The following is a 13,533-nucleotide window of genomic DNA, read 5'->3' as shown; positions in this document are numbered from 1 at the left end:
CTACACAACATTGTAAGCCCTATTTATTCCTCGAATAGGAGCAGTGCACTCTTCAGTCCACCAAGGAACCACTTTCCTTTTTGCCCCTGTTTGTTTTTCTTCAGAGAGGAAGAGGAGAAGCAATAGGGTTTACTCCGCCCAAAATCTGTCTACGAAAATAAGACCATGAAGTGAGTAAAGGTCCATTAGTGTCGAAATTTCCTAAACAAAAAATGTAATTGCTAATTTGTTCGAATAGAAGTGTCGTAATGGTTAGGTTGTTACGGTTGCAATGATCTAAGTGGACACACGTAGCATTTCGCCAAACCGACTTTATATCGGAGTTGTGCCTGTTCACACGCGCCTCCTCCAGCCTGCCTTCCATCTTTGAGGACATGCATTTCCATTGTTAGAGCGGTCACTTCTTCTTCTTCTTCTATGAGGTTTAACGGCAGTTGGCATCCAATTTGTTGCATTACCGCCACCTACTAGACTGGAGTACAACTCCCTTATACTTGCTTGAAAAAATAAATAAATAATAACTAAATAAATACCCTACCATCTAATACTACACTCACTCATTTCAAAATGATCAAATAAAATTAACACCACCCTACTCCACTAATTAAATGTATTTATTCCTATTTCATGCCATCATCCTGAAAGGATAGGAGATCACCCCTTAACACACCCTGTAACTCTTCTGATGTCAAGTCTCGCACACCCAAATACCTCTCTGCAGCTGCCACCACAACCTCAATTTTCAGAGACTTCCATTCCATGCCTACAGTACAATTGATAACCATTGCTATAAATCCAATCTTACTGAAACTTATTTCACTGTTTGGCCTATCCCTCTGTACTGGTATATCTCTACTACTCTCACCACTCCTCCCCCTTAACCCATCTTCCTCAACTTTCTTCACTGCCTCAGCATATGACAACTTCTGCACTACTCTAACCCTGGAAACCTCAACCTACCTCTCTCGCATATGGGACATTACTATTAACACATTCCACTACGTTCCCCAATACTACACATTCCTTTGTCGCATGCCCTTCTGCACATTTCCCAGACCTTGGACCCTCCCTCCTACACACTGCTGCCACATGCCCATAAGCTTGACACCTGTAACATCTTAATGTCTACGGCACATACGCTCGTAAAGGATAACTTATATATGCTAAATTCACTTTGTTAGTCAAAGACTCAACTTTAAAACTCAAAAGAACAGACAATGACCCTTCTGTTTACCCACTCTCGCCACCCCGTCTGCGTCGCATCAAACGACGAGCATCATATACACCGGGAATCTTTGCCCTCAGCTGGTCAACTTTTATATCTACTGCTACCCCAGTTATCACTTTTTTCATTGGTGCCCCTTTCTTGAGAACGAAACGATTCACTTTTATTGCCCCATTCGTTTTGCTTCAGGCGCATTCTCCCTCTGCCCAACAGAAACACAAACAATTATCACTAGACCACTTCTAGTTACCCTAACCGATTCCACATGACCCAACTCTTTTTTCACCCACCGTAAAACCACAAATGGATCAGCCAAAAGGCAAGAGTCCACTTTTTCCATAAACGTCACTCCTACTGTCACAGACTCTTCTTTATCCTGATCATCGGTGCATACCTCGGTCTCCGATAACTTTCCCGCATTTACCACCTCTGATACTTCACCCTCATTCACTTCCATTTCTCCTCCTGTCTTCAGCTCCCTCTGCTTACATTTCCCCCCCTTCTTCTTTAACAAACCATCTCCCTTTTTTCCCCACCATTCTTATCCGACTCAATCTCACCCTCTCTTTCTGTTAGACCTTCTCTCCCTCTCAATTTCCCTTCATTCCTCCTCCGTTTTCCAAGTATACGTCTCCTCATGATAAAACTGCACTACTCCTGACCGCCTTCTCCAGGGACTCCATTCCATTTCCTCACTTTAGAGCGGTCACTCGACTACTTTATCAATCTAATAGATAATCTTTGTTTACTTTAGTGTGCACAGCCTACCGGAAATGATATTGTTTATTCTCCATGGCCCAAATTTGTTCCAACTTCTATTCCAAAGCAGCAAGAGAAACATGGAAATACATTCTTTATGACCGTGTTTTCTTTCGGCTTGCATTTCTATTTTTTGTAATTTATGTAATCCAGGGCTCATATGTAAAAGAGACATTGTTCTCAGTATGACTCCCTGATAACGGTTAAATAAATAATGCATGAATGATATCGTTTGCTAAAGTGCCCACATCTTCCAGAAATACTGCCGCGCTCAGAACAACTGGGGGCTTGGAACTCCGAAATATCGGACTTCAGTGCGTTCAAAACAACTGGGATCTCCGGAAAAACCCGAACTCGACTTGAACGAGCTCGATTTGAACGGTCATCCGACTTGGAATTCCAACTCCAGAACTCGGGCCTCATTCTAGATCTCCGACTTTCCGACATGAGGATCACTGAGGTCATGATTTCACCGTATCTGTCCGAGTTCACAGTTGTTTTGAACGCAGCATACATTGCGACCCCTCTTCAAAATGGATCGAGTTTACAAATTGTCGTCGTGACGTCATGTGCAATCGATCAGATCAGTTTTGGTCAAGGCCGGGGGTGGTGCAGTTAAATATGTGGCATTCGCAATAATGTATTCCTTTTAGTTGTATCTAGGCTATGTGTGTTAACACTGATAAATCTTTGTGGCTTCGGCTTAAATGTATTTAGGCCTAGCTCTACCTGTTTCCTGCTCAAGTCACATGATTGACTACACCGACCGTGCAGCAGGACTTCGTGGGATCTGTCTGGCTAGTCGCTACGAAACGGGGTGACTGTCGGTAACAAACTCAGGCAAGCCACCAAATCTGACTTTTTGTGTTGCGGAGGATAGTTTGTTTTCTTGAAATGCCAGTTTGGACATGATACAGTTGTCTTTTTCTACTTCTGTCTACTCGAATAGCTAGCTGACGAACTTGGTAGCTAGAATCCACCACCACCAGCCAGAGTTAGCCCTTGGGTCATAGCTAAGGTTAGCGTGCTAAGCAGGCATGTATTTGTTTACCGATAGAGCTAACATTAGCTAGTTAGCTCTTCTAAATAACTAGTTATAGAACAATAGCGTACGAGCCACAGAATAACATGGTTAAGGCAATGCATAAACAGTTAAAATGTGAAGCGTTTATGAAGTTTAAATGAGTTATGTGGCTAGCTTTCTGCGTTAAACAACTTGCTAACAAGTTAGCTAACGTTAGCTACTAGTAGTTACCTAGCAAACGCTACCTAGTTAGTTAGCTAACTAACGTCAACATCACTGTCATCAGAAAGCGAGTTAGCTAACGGCTAGCAAACTATATTGTTATCTAACTACCCCATTGGTCATGATGACATGATTGCGAAATAGTAAGTTGGGATCTTGCCATAAGATTGCAACACAACTTCAATAGCTGGACAGTGTTGTCACAAAGGCACATCGACTGATTGTTCACCTAGTCGGCTAGGGGATTCAAACAAGCAATCTTTAGGTTACTGGCCCAACGCTCTTCACAGCTGGGCTGCCCCGTGCTGCATTTGACAACTTGATGGTGACTAATGAAGTCTGTGCTCAATTTGTCAGACTCTGAATTTTTACAAATGAGATTAGTTGTGTTTTTGATCATGGGTTGTTAAATGTGATTGTGATACATAGCTAGCAGATTGCAACGGGCTAACAATGTTGTGATGTTCCATTAGCGCAGGGGTGTCAAACTCATTCCACGGAGGGCCTAGTGTCTGCAGGTTTTTGGTTTTTCCTTTCAATAAAGCCTTAGACAACCAGGTGTGGGGAGTTCCTAACTAATTAGTGATGTTAATTCATCAATCAAGTACAAGGGAGGAGCGAAAACCCGCAGACACTCGGCCCCCCGTGGAATGAGTTTGACACCTGTGCATTAGCGGTTACAGGATAGGTACTGTTTGGCTTAGCACAGATAATTTACAATCAACTTTAACTTGGCAACACTATCTTAGTTCTCGATTTGGCCAAACATGTATATTTTAAAATGTCTAATTCCAGGTGGTTCGTTTGAATTTCGAAAATGCTCAGATAATTTTTGGGGGGGCTCCATGAAGTAATCCAACAATGTGAATGCTGCCATCTTGTCTATTTCAAATCTTCTCTCATCAAATCAAACTTTATTGGTTACATACACATATTTAGCAGATGGTGTAGCAAAATGCTTGTGTTCCTAGCTTCAACAGTGCAGTATTATCTAACAATACACACATCTAAAATGGAATTAAGAAATATATAAATATTAGGATGAGCAATGTGGGAGTGGCATTGACTAAAATAGAATACAGTATATACATATGAAATGTGTAAAGAAGTATGTAAACATTAAGGTGACCAGTGATTCCATATCTATGTATATAGGGCAGCAGCCTCTAAGGTGCAGGGTTGAGTAACCGGGTGGTAGGCAGCTAGTGATGGCTACTTAACATTCCTGATGGCCTTGAGATAGTGGTTTTTCAGTCTCTCTGTCCCAGCTTTGTTGCTCCTGTATTAACCTCTTGGGAGGTTGATCTTTTTGGCGTGCCTGTGATATCAGGTGTCCAGAAGGGCAGGTAGTGTGTCCCCCGGTGATGCGTTGGGTAGACCGCACCACCCTCTGTAGAGCCCTGTGGTTGCGGGCGATGCAGTTGCCGTACCAGGCGGTGATACAGCCCGACAGGATGCTCTCAATTGTGCATCTGTAAAAGTTTGAGGGTCTTAGGGGCCAAGCCACTTTTTTTTTTCTTCAGCATACTGAGGTTGAAGAGTGTTGTCCTCAACTGGCAAAGGAGGTGTTTAGCTTGTCTGGGAGCAGGACGTCGGTGTCCGACGTGGCTGGTTTTCCCTTTGTAATCTGTGATTGTCTGTAGACCCTGTTTGTAGACCCTGCCACATACGTCTAATGTCTTGAGCCGTTGAATTGTGACTCCACTTTCAACTCAAATTTATTTGTCACATACACATGGTTAGCAGATGTTAATGCAAGTGTAGCAAAATGCTTGTGCTTCTAGTTCCGACCGTGCAGTAATATCTAACAAGTAATATAACCGAACAATTTCACAACAACTACCTTATACACACAAGTGTAAAGGAATGAATACGAGTATGTACATAAAAATATATAAATGAGTGATGGCCGAATGGCATAGGCAAGATGCAGTAGATGGTATACAGTACAGTATATACATATGAGATGAGTAATGTAGGATATGAAAACATATAAAGCGGCATAGTTTAGTGGCTAGTGATACATTACATCAAGATGCAGTAGATGGTATAGCGTACAGTATATACATATGAGATGAGTAATGTAGGTTATGTAAACATTATATAAAGTGGCTAGTGATAAATTGATTACAACCATTTTTCCATTATTAAAGAGTCTCTGTACTGACGTTTTTTCTGTTTGATTACCTTACGGAGTGAATAATTAAAATGTTTGTATTCAACCATGGTTAAATGCGTTGGTTTGCACTTTCAGTTTAGTGCGAATGCTGCCATCTATCCATGGTTTCTGGTTTGGGTAGGTTATAATGGTAATTGATTGAGACAGGTGTGTCCACCCCTTCTATAAGATTATGGCGGTCCGCAAACAAACGTTAGCGGTGCATGCCGCCACCAACTGTACTGGAGTGTGTAGTCAATCATCCATCCCTGTCCATCCTCAATGACCATCAATCTATCCCTCTCTTCCACATACTGGTACTTAGAACAATACATCAACACATGCTTCACTGTTTCATCAACCATACACTCCAGTGGGTCCACCCCAAAGTGCAGTATGTCATTATGACACTCACCTGTCTCGATCAATGAGAGAATATTTTAAATAGACAATGAGGTGACTTTTCTTTCCTCAGTGGGTCATTAGAGGCCAAACTCATATAAATATAATGACTAGCACTCAAACTAGTTCTGTACCCAGAATTCCTTGAAGTGTGATTATGGATGGTCAAAATCTGCTAATGTTATCTTTCACACGCTGTTGTTGGTGCTGAGTATGGAAGACTTTTCGCTTAACCAGTAGAGTTACATCCGCTGATGTTGTGACATTCAGGAGAAAACATAAAAGTTACACCCAATTTGCTTACTGCCACTCGATGTTCTACTGTGATGGAACTCAGTCTCTTGCTGCCTTTCACTGTGAGATTGCACGTACACACACACACTCCCATGCATGCTCACCATCAAAGGAGGTACTGAAACTTTGGCATAAGCAACACGAGTTCTCTTAAACCTTTGTATGGCATCTTCACCATTGCTGAGTAACAATCCTATGTTTACAAATGAGGGGACCGTTCCCTATAGCTCTCATGACAGGCTTAGAATAAAGTACAGAATAAAATGGATTAAAGGGCATATCCTATTTCCTACCTCAGAATGTCTGCTCCCCCTAGACATGGAACTAAATTAATGTAATCTATTTGACCAAAATGATATTTTTTAAGTAAGGTTTTTGAATTAGGCCTCTTCAGGAATCAATGGGTGTATATCATGAATAAAAAAAAAAAAAAAATGGATGTAGCAAATGCAGATATCCCCTTTAAAAAAAGAAAGATTTTATAATGTATTGGGAATGCCTCCTATGATTTAAATTCCACCAGTCTTTGAGAACAGTAGCACCCATTTCCTGGACAAAGGTTCCTGATAAGCTCTACAGAACATGGACTTGTAATGAGTGAGGTTACTTTAGGTCAGTGGCCCACAACCCAATGATCCTCATTCACCCAGTCAACTCAAGCTTTCAAACCAGCTGCAGCTTTCCTGTCCTCTAAAGTGGAAATTGTTAGCCTAGGACACAGTACATTTAAATAGGCAAAAAGTCTTGAAAGGAACAATCCTTCTTTAGTTTTTCATCAACGACAGCCCAGGCACTTGTTTTGCCATAACTTAGAAATGGGCCTGGAGAAATGTAGGCCTAATCTCTCTTACTTTCATAGATAGTACTTGGATACAACTGACAGTCCACGATATCAAAAACATCGTTTTAAACTTATTTTGAAGCTTTTTTACTAACAAGTATAGCCTATTTTATTTGGGGTTGTCAATAGTGGTGCGGGTAAAATCAATAGTTACATATCACAATATTATATTGATAATTTGACTCCCAAGAATCGATTTGTAAAAAGCAGGGGTGTAATGTACTTAATTAAAAATACTTTAAAGTACTACTTCAGTAGTTTTTGTTACTTTACTATTTATATTTGACAACTTTTACTTCCCTGCATTCCTAAAGAAAACAATGTACTTTTTACGCCATAGATTTTTCCCTGACACCCAAAAGTACTCGTTACATTTTGAATGCTTAGCAGGACCAGAAAATGGCCTAATTCACACACTTATCAAGAGAACATCCCTGGTCATCCCTACTGCCTCTGATCTGGAGGACTCACTAATCACAAATGCTTGGTTTGCATGTAATATCCTAGTGTTGGAGTGTGCCATCTGGTTTGCTTAATATAAGGAATTTGAAATGATTTATAGTTTTGATGCTTAAGTATATTTTAGCAATTACAAACTTTTTATGCTCAAGTATATTTAAAACCAAATATTTTTACTCAAGTAGCATTTTACTGGTTGTCTTTTACTGATTTTGAGTGATTTTTCTATTAAGGTATCTTTTACACAAGTATGACATTTGGGTACTTTTTCTACCACTGGTGCTAAGATTCGTTAGCTAATGTTAGTTGGCTGTACCTGCACATTAACACGGGTATTTTTCATCCTATAGCTTGTTACCCATCTTCCTTTTTAAACAGTGAGCCAACACATTTTCAGCACTTTTACTTCCATGACTGATCAAAAATAAATGTTCTTATGCTCTGTCTTGTTTCTCAGCAGAGGACATGTAGTGAGCAATATGTTTGGAACATCAAATTGCAATGAAATCGCAGTATCTAATCGCAACACATCTAGAATTCTGAGAATTTAAATACATTTTACATCGGGGCACCAAAGTGTCTTGATCAGATCGTGAGGTCCCTGGCAATTCCTAGCCCTAGTTATCTTGGTAAGACGGTTGTATTAAGCTCATGCGGAGTCTAGCGTAGCTGTGATTCTTTCAAGAATAAGTTTTTTTTTTAAACAACTGATTCTCATGAAACCAGCTTTAACCATGGCTTAACAAATTGAGTTCGAAATCCGTGATGCATCTGCAACGGTGAACTATAATTCTGAAGACTAAGATGCCTTGTTTATGGCACTGTCTTTATTATAATGGGAAAAAAATGTCACCCCAAAGTCTCATTACCAAAATGCGTCCGTATTAAATCTTCAGGTCATCTTTATTAAGTTTATTTGAATAAAACACGGCTGCTGTAGTTTGGCCATAAATTGTTTACATTAAACTATAATATTTATTACTTCAACACCTGTGGACATGTTTCTCATAACACTGTTTGAAGTTGCTGTACAAACAAATTTTTTTTCAATACATTTCTATTCACCCATGATGCATCATCCATTGGAGTAGTCCTTAGTTGAGCACCGATTAATTTAATTTCTTCACTTCTGTTTTCAGAATGAGGATATATTTCTCAAAAATAAACTTTATGACACTTGTCCTTCTCATTACCGAAATGACTAAAGTTCAGTTCCGCTCAGGTAGCACGTCCGGTGAACAGGTCAGGGTTCCATAGCCGCAGGCAGAACAGTTGAAACTGGAGCAGCAGCACGGCCAGGTGGACTGGGGATAGCAAGGAGTCATCATGCCAGGTAGTCCTGAGGCATGGTCCTAGAGCTCAGGTCCTCAGAGAAAAAGAGAATTAAATTCACACAGGACACCGTGAGGTGTTATTATTATATCAATCCCCCCCCCCCCCCCCCCCCCCTCCATTTTCGTGATATCCAATTGGTTGTTAGTCTTCTCCCATCGCTGCAACTCCCGTACCGACTCGGTAGAGGCGAAGGTAGCGAGCCACGCCAAGCCACACTGCTTCTTAACCCGGAAGCCAGCCACACCAATGTGTCGGTGGAAACACCATACAGCTGGCGACTGAGGTCAGCGTGCCTGCGCCCTGTCTGCCACAAGGAGTCAATAGAGCGCGATGGGACAAGGACATCCCGGTGGCCCAAACCCTCCCTTAACCGGGACGTCGCTGGGACAATTGTGCGCCTCCTCACGGGTCTCCCGGCTGCGACACAGCCCGGGATTGAACCCAGGTCTCTAGAGACACCTCTAGCACTGCGATGCATTGCCTTACATTCACTTATATTAAAGCTTAGACCCTACTTTACATCATCTGAGGTTTTTGTGTTGTGCCTGCCATCGATTGAGACATGCTCTTGAATACAAGGTGGCTGTCATTTCAATTATAGAAACATAATTCATAGAATGGACCTATTCCTGCAATGGACCACTGCAATTTAGCTGGTACACCATTAACATTTTTATTAAAATGTGAGAAATTATTGCACTGTGGAGCCCTGAAATGTGTCAACATGCATAGGCTATTCTCATTGAGCGTGGCGACGTACTGTTAAAGTTTTATCCACTATCTGTCCATCGCTGTTGTAATCTGGCAAGGCATAATGTTCCCAAACTGGAGATTTAAACTAGTTCCTGGCTGCGCCTCACAAAAGCACAGTTTCAAATGCGACAATTAAGATAAAATGTTTTATGGAATAGCCTGAAATGTTTTTCAGTTCAGATTTACTTGAGGCATAGGCCTACAATAGCTTATAGGCCTAGTGTATTTTTTATTTTGTACATTTAAAAAAATGTATTAATTGGGGTTCAGTGCGGACAGACCTGAGGTCCCCATACCGAACGGTTCAGTACAAAGGGTGTACTATTACACCCTAGCTTGTGATTTGTTAGTTCTCTGTTCACAAGCCTACTTTAAACTTTGAGAAGGCCCCTTTTTTTGTATTGTGTTTGTGAGAAGTGGCTGGTTAGACACACTCCAAGATGAACATATTTGAGCAGCACAAGGCCCTATGGGGATTTCAGAACCATGCAAACGACCAATAGTTACCTTGCCTGTGTTCCTGTTTCCACCCTGCCTCCCCTCCCTTTCCTCCATCTCTCTGTTTCTGTCTCCCACAGGATATTGGCTAGCAGAAGGGTTTGCGTTTCTCTCAAGATATTCTTGAGTCATAAAACTTCCACGAGACCGAGGACAGAGGGATGTAGTATTTCATTTATTATTCTTTTTTTTTAGCGTGGAACACAAACGGGCCTGTCCTTAAAGCCGTTCGCTTGTCAATGCCAGGGTAGCAGCCACATTGAATGAGGTTTCAGTCTCACATGGGCAAGATGGACAGATCATAACAAGACATTACTTCAAAGGTATGTTGAACACCAGATGCCCAGTTTTACTGTCTCTCTGGTCAATCTCTTAAACACACTGACAAGTTACTGACATGCAATACACTTGTGCTGCTCAAACGAATAACAGGACTATGCTAAGTAAGTCTGTTTCTTTAATTTTGTACATTTTTATTATGCCTACATTTGCCAAAATGGTTGAATTGAGTCAATGAAGATGGGGCAGATGGCATTATCCATTTACATCATAGGAATTTACCAGACGCTCATATTCAGAGATTTACAGGAGCAATTAGAGTTAAGTGCCTTACTCAAGGGCACATCGGTAGATTCTGGGCCTAATCGTCTCGGGGATTAAAACCAGTGACTTTTCGGTTACTTGCGCAAACGCTCTTAATCTAGGCCATCTGCCGCCCTGCTTTTTTTCTTAATTGCTCACGTTTGAACAAAGCTGATGTAGGACAAATACTGGCGCTTTGTTGCAGGTACAGCCAACTAGTGCAGAAATAAAATTGTGCCATTGTCAAAATTATACGATATCTCAAAAACAATATCCTTAAGTAACTATCGACCCCCCCCCCCCCCCCCCCCCCCCATCATTCTTTTTAGGCTATACAGTTTGTTTACGTGTACGTTGTTTACAAACATTGGAGTAAAGCAAACTTCTTGAGGCATTTCTAAGTTATGTTCTTGAAAGAATCAATGGGTATCAATCAATCGTTCCACAAAGAGTACTATTCGAATCCCTTGAATATTTTAAAGCCTGTTCTAAGTTATTACGAAGTGCCCTTTTAATATAGACCACATGGACATTTCAATAAATCAATTTCAACCCACTAAACCACAACATGTCTCCTAGCTACAGACAATTCCACTGTAATAGAATTGCGCTGAGACACTTAAAATGTATACCAATCAATAACCTTTTGATTTCAAACTCTATGCACAGGCTACTTTTAAGATTTGACCAAGAACATTTTACAAAAACACATTTACTCGAAGAACTGTGGAGATGCAAAGTTTGGTAGCAGAATTTCACCCCCCCCCACCCCCAAGTGACCACTTTTTGCCAGAACTGTTAAATATCGGCTTCAAGTTAAGATTCAAAGATGTCTGCAGAAGGAAGGGGGTGTCAACTATGACATGTTGCGTTTGAAAACATCTAATTTGGGTATTAAACTATTTTTACACCTGGTAACAGAATTGTGTTAACGGAATTTCATCATGGGTCCCTGATCTATACTATACACAAATGCATAATTATGGATATGAATGTCATTCTCTTCATGGTGATGTATCCTAAATAGGTACACAAAGGTTGAAATATTTGGGTATTATTCTACACTGGCTATTAATTTAATGAGCTCCACCACCAAACAACACCAAATTTGGTTGCTTTGGACCGGACCAAATCTGAACCCTTCGTAGATGCCTGTTGCACACGTTTGGACATCAAAGTACAGCACACTATATTCAAGTAAAGTATACTACATTATAGTGTACTCAACAGGGGTCGTGTTAATGCAGAATTCTGCATTTTTTTAGACTTTTTTTTTGCCACATAAGAAATATCTTGCAGCGTTTTGTAAATCAGATCTAAAATGCTACATATTGTAAGCACACATTTTGTACGTCAGTTGCACTTCTCCAATTGAATGAAAATTCGCAAACGGGCATTTTATCAGCAGACCAAGCTCTGACTAATGTGTAGCTACTTTTCTCAGTGTAACCTACCTTTCTCCTTTTCTCTGGTAATATGTGAAAATTAGGAAATTTAAGGGCTATATGTAGCTGGCTACATTCTTTTTATGATAAACATTAGAAATATGATGGCCATGCATCGTTTTTGCCAAAAATACATTTTCTTTCATTCTAAGCTCATTTGAAATGTGGCTCCTATAAATAGAATTGCACTTTGGTGGCCATCCTGATGAAAAGGAAGCTATTTTCTGCCGAATGTGTTGCGCTAATGTATTTTCTTAGAAGGAAAACTATATTCTAACACCCCTGATCGCTCTATTGATGCAGGAAATACACTGACTTTCAATATGAAACACAGGTGAATATGAAACACAGTTTTTTTCAAGGTCTTTTTTTTTTTATGCAGATTTCTGGACCTCTCAACTCTAGTGTGCTCTACTGTCTACTAAACTCCAGTCTATTCCATTCTATTGTACAAGGACTGTTCTAATCTATACTCTAATACAGTAAAGAAAAGTAGTGTAGTCAAGTACTGTGCTGTACTGTCCAAACTTTCGAAACCTAGACGTCCATGATTGGTTCAGAATTTGTCCGGTCCAAATCTGAACCAATCATAGACGTCTAGGTTTAGCCAATTAAGGACCAACATTTTTTTGTGGACGTTGAAATTAAGGCCAGGTGACGGACTGACAATTTCAACTACAATACATTCAGAAAGTATTCATACACCTTGACCTGACCAAATGTTGTTCCAGCCCGAATTTAAAATGAATTAAATTCAGATTTTGTGTCACTGGCTTAATATCAAAGTGGAATTATGTTTTTAGACGTTTTTGAAATGAATGGTCTCTAGTTTCAAAACTAGTTTTGAAATGAATGAAAAGCTAAAATGTCTTCAGTCAGGTATTCAACTCCTAGAAATTAGCTCAAGTCGCATGGACTCTCTGTGTGCAATAAGTGTTTAAAATGATTTTTGAATGACTACCTCATCTCTGTACCTCATACATGAAATTATCTGTAAGATCCTTCAGTCAAGCAGTGAATTTCTAACAGTCAACCACAAAGACCAGAGGTTTCCTAATGCCTCGCGAAGAAGGGCACCTATTGGTAGATGGGTAAAAATGTAAAAAGCAGACATTGAATATCCCTTTGAGCATGTTGAAGCTATTCATTCCACTTTGGATTGTATATCAATACACCCTGTCACTACTAAGATACTTCCTAACTCCGTTGCCAGAGAGGAAGGAAACCGCTCAGATTTCACCATGAGGCCATGGTGACTTCAAAACAGTGTGGAGTTTAAAGGCTTTGATAGGAGAAATCTGATCGACAGCATTGTACTTAACACCACAATACTAACCTAAATGACAGAGTGAAAAGAAGGAAGCCTATACCGAATGAATGGTGAAAAACGCAGCCCCGGTCCCAGCAATTTTGCCACCTAGTCAAAATTTCTAATAGGCTATTTTTGCACAAGAAATGGGTTAAAATACTAGAGATTCTTAAGTGGCCAATTTTTATATATTAGGCTAGCTGTCTTTTTGGACTATATCAGCCAAT

General features: G+C 40.3%; 1 protein-coding gene across 7 annotated transcripts in view; it reads left to right on the top strand.

Moving 5' to 3' along the window:
* Positions 1-2,157: 2,157 nt before the first annotated feature.
* LOC129834256 (oxysterols receptor LXR-alpha-like) overlaps positions 2,158-13,533 on the top strand; it is a 32,107-nt gene continuing 20,731 nt past the window's right edge. For 2 of the 7 annotated variants that reach the window (XM_055899090.1, XM_055899091.1), the window contains exon 1: positions 10,166-10,293. The gene's annotated coding sequence lies outside the window, so the exon portion shown is untranslated. Of the gene's footprint in view, positions 2,825-10,165; positions 10,294-13,533 lie in introns of those variants that run through there. The other 5 variants (XM_055899094.1, XM_055899095.1, XM_055899089.1 and 2 more) reach the window with 4 other exon arrangements.

The sequence above is a fragment of the Salvelinus fontinalis genome, chromosome 35 (assembly GCF_029448725.1).
Source record: "Salvelinus fontinalis isolate EN_2023a chromosome 35, ASM2944872v1, whole genome shotgun sequence".
In the NCBI taxonomy this organism is placed as follows: domain Eukaryota; kingdom Metazoa; phylum Chordata; class Actinopteri; order Salmoniformes; family Salmonidae; genus Salvelinus; species Salvelinus fontinalis.
Note: the sequence above shows the minus strand (reverse complement) of the source record. Positions and strands in the feature narration are given on the sequence as shown.